Source organism: Pholcus phalangioides, unplaced genomic scaffold (assembly GCF_987345545.1).
Source record: "Pholcus phalangioides strain wild (caught in Gottingen) unplaced genomic scaffold, Ppha-v1.0 ptg000027l_1, whole genome shotgun sequence".
Lineage (NCBI taxonomy): Eukaryota > Metazoa > Arthropoda > Arachnida > Araneae > Pholcidae > Pholcus > Pholcus phalangioides.
This window is the reverse complement of record NW_028301617.1, coordinates 4,137,515-4,141,632: the sequence shown is the minus strand read 5'-3', so window position 1 is coordinate 4,141,632 and position 4,118 is coordinate 4,137,515.

Below are 4,118 nucleotides of genomic sequence, written 5' to 3'. Positions count from 1 at the left end.
TTCTAAATTTAAAGTTAAAAAAAAAGTTATAACCATTTACTAGTATATTCAAGATTCTGTTACGAGAGGGACCATTTCATTTATAGTTCGGAGAACAGGTAAAATTCCATTTCTGTTTCACCCTTTCTGATTTTTAAACTAAAAGTAACGATCACTGCAAAAATTATTGTAATTCCATTGAGATGTGCAAAATTAAATTAGAATGAATTCCCTAATTTTTTTTTTTTAACATCAAGAATAATTTGAAGAATTGCTTTAGTCTCTAACAGGGACAATCTTTACCACATTTGTATTTGTTTTTCATGCACATTATTGTAATAAAACTTAATAGTTTTGATTATTTATTAATGATTTCATATTAGAGAAAAACAATTCTGATTAATTTGATTAACATAATACAAACTGTCTCCTGCTTTTTCCATTTCATATACTTGAAGCTTGAATAGAATGACTTGCTGTTCAGTTTGCATGTAAATATATATGAAAACACTTCATGCCAAACAATATAGATGTAGACAATAATGTCCTCTCTAATTGTTAATGCAAGATTTTTGGAAGACCGGTTATATCTGGAAATGGTGATGATTTCGGAAAGAAATTCACCTCTGCCTACATGGGGCCTGAATGCCAGACGAATGCTCTACCCTAACCTATGGAAAGAGTATTTCTTCCTTGGAACATATGTATATGTTGAATGGCTCTGTGCAATGAACTGTGGTGGCAATCAACTGATAGCTCATAAATGAATTTGTCATTTACAAGCTATCAGTTGATTGCTGACACTGTCCATTGCATGGAGCCATTCAAAATATATGTTCCAGGGAAGAAATATTGTTCCCGTAGCTTAGGGTAGAGCTCTCATCTGGCAAATGAGACCGAGGTTTATATATATAACCCCGCAGGAGGAAATGAATTTTCTTCCAAAATCATCACCATCACCAAATATACCCATTCTTCCGAAAATAGCATAGGCTTACTCAATTTTATTCATCAAATCATTTTAATTCATGCTAGACTTTTTATATTCAGACACAATAAGGAATGTGAACATATATATGTTAGTGTAAATGTGTGACAAATCTGTTATACATACTTACCACAATCGTCTTGGTAAGTTTGACAAATTTATCATTTTTAATGATGATAATGCACAATACCCAAGTGTCGTTGGTAAATTTGATAAATACTTGCAATTTATCACCTTTAGCTTTGATTATGCATAATTGCAGAATTTGGTATACATGAAAAAAAAAAATTTAAATGAGTCTAGTATGTGTGATATAGTTGAATCCTGATGTAATGTTAACAAATTTTATATTGCCCAATATAATGATACAACATCAGGGGTCTGGCCAGCCAAAATTAGGGTCTGTTTTCCAGACACTTCACAAAATACATATTAATGAAACCATAAATTTGGCATTTAATTTCTTTTGCAATAAATTAACTAGATTAATTTATTGCTTTGCTTCCTGCATAATTACTTATTTTTCACAAAAATAAGGAAAAAAATTCACAAAACAGGACCCTACAAAAAAGTCTGGACAGACCTCTGAATACATGTATGAATTATCATGTACAGTATATCATATAGTATGAGTAATTATGTAAAGTATATTGTAGTACGATATTTATAGTGTATATCATATAGTATGATTTGTCATGTTTACCAATGATGTGATGCTTCAGTATTATGCATAATCACCAGTTAGAGTGATCAATTTAGGGAACTTTATCAAACTTACTAAAATGCTTGGCAAGTATGCATAAAACAACCACATTTACTGTATTATGTACACTTATGCCAGATAATTTTTAACTAGATAATAAAGAAATTTAATTTTGCCCAAAAAAACCCGGGTATTTTACAACCCTGATGTGGAAGTGTTTTGCTGTACAGATCATGAAACCAATAACGATTGATTCGTTTTAAAAGACTCGTCTATCATGTATTTTGTGTGTTGTCAGGTTTTATAATTATATATATATATAAAGAAAAAAAATGGTTTTTATTTTTACGTGTGTATGTGATGAAGATTTTGCTGCTCTTGCGTGTAATGTTTGTCTGTTATCGTATTTTAGAAATTATTTTGTCAAGCCAGGTCAGTTTTTTGCAAAAAACAAATTAAGATTATATAAATATATACCTGTATATACGATACTGCACCCTCAATAGCAGCATATTATTGCTTGCACGAATTTCGACTAAAGACGGAAGCAAGTAATTTAAGGTATAAAGAAATTGCTTTCAGTAAAGTTAAAATATTAAATGTTATTAAACTATATGATTACAGTAATATAATAAAAAAGATATTGTTTTCTTTATGAAGGTTTTCGATTATTTATCTCATTATCGGTATATTACTATTATTTTTTTAATTTCACACTTATCTCCTTGGAGGGATCCCCTATTTACATCGTATTCAGGGATCCTACTTTTCCTCACCAAATCACATCAAGAAAATTTGTGTAATTTTATTCGAGAAGGGAATCATCTATGTATCGCCAAATAATACAAATGTGGTAAAATGTGATTAATAATTCTGCCAAAGGAGAAATGGTATAGTTTTTCAGGTTATTTTGGGGGTGTGTGTGGACCGTTTGGTTGATTAATTTTTCTTTTGCTTGGTTTGAGGGTTCAACAAGTAGAGCAGTCATTAAAAACTTCACCTGCTTGGTTGGAAAAAAAAAAATTTGAATTTAACTACTTCATGGTCTTGGACAGTAACTAACATTCATCGTTCAAAATTATGGTGCCTATTTTGTGTATAGGTGAAACAACAGTTTGCATAGCAAAGCAGTTGGATACATAGGCCTTTTCTAGGTTTGACGATTCTGATGCAACCCAGTAGCATTCAATTGTATTTTTAGAGCATGCAGAGGATAAAATGAAACTAGTTTAGGGATTACTTTGAACCTTCTTTATCAACACTATAGATTACAGCGCTCACAAACTGATTCATACTTTTGGTCTGTATTTTTTGAAAAACCTTTATTTTTCAAATAAATGGATTCAAATTTCAACAATTTTTTTTCTTTGGATATAAAAAGGATTTCCGGGGGGGGGGGGGGATGTTTGATGGCTGTACTTTAATCTCTTTATTATGTATAACCTTTCACATTCAAAGCTTGCCTAAAATCTGAGTCCCTAATTCAAGGGTGGGCACACCCACAAAATTAAAACAGTAAGTTCAATCTATACAAAATTATGTCTGCATACTCCTCTAAGCCTGAATATACCGCCTACAAATTTTCTTTGTGAAATTCCAACTTTAAAGGGTAGTGTGCCAGAAAGGGTTAAAAAGCGATAGATACCGCAGTAAAACTATCCAGTTCATCTTGACTTTAGATTGGGCCTTGTAATTTGCATATTTTGCACTGTGATTTTGGAAGTAGTCTCGAAAGCACCATTCTTATTAAAAAAATACACGTCTTCATAATTTGCTGTGTGCATTGTCAGAGGTGGAAGACTCCAGAAAATGTGATATTTGGAGAGAAAAAAATTGTTTATGTGCGTGCATTTTTTGATTATGGTACGATTATATATATTGTCTAAAGAGTTTACACCCCCCCCCCTTCTACTAATTTTTCAATTCTTCAATTTTTTTTTAATCTTTTGAGTTGGAGCCCTGTATTTTTCTGTTTAGTGTATGTTCCTTATACAGACTCCACTATCTGATCCAGTTCAAAAACAATAATACATTAATTAATTACAATATTAGTGTTCCTACCTACTATTTTGACATGCCAGAACTGTGTCCATTCCAGCAGTATTTGATAATTTACTTTTCTTGGTTTGAATTAACACACAGTGTGCAAAGTTATTTTTCACATGTGGTACTGAGACACATTCAAAAATGCTTCAAATTGCCTTGCTTATGTGTCTTTAGGTCTGTGAACCATTATGATAAAGAGGTGTATGACATACTCTAAACATGCAACAGAAAAATTGTCTTCACATTCTTTTTCGAAACTTCCAGAGATTTCTTTCCAACATCATTTATAAGAGTGATCGAACAATTTGCATTTGTGATTCATTCACCTCAGTTTATTCCCAGATGGTCGGCTGCACTAAGGTGGTGTGAAATATTTTAACTATGAAATTTCATTGAATGGGG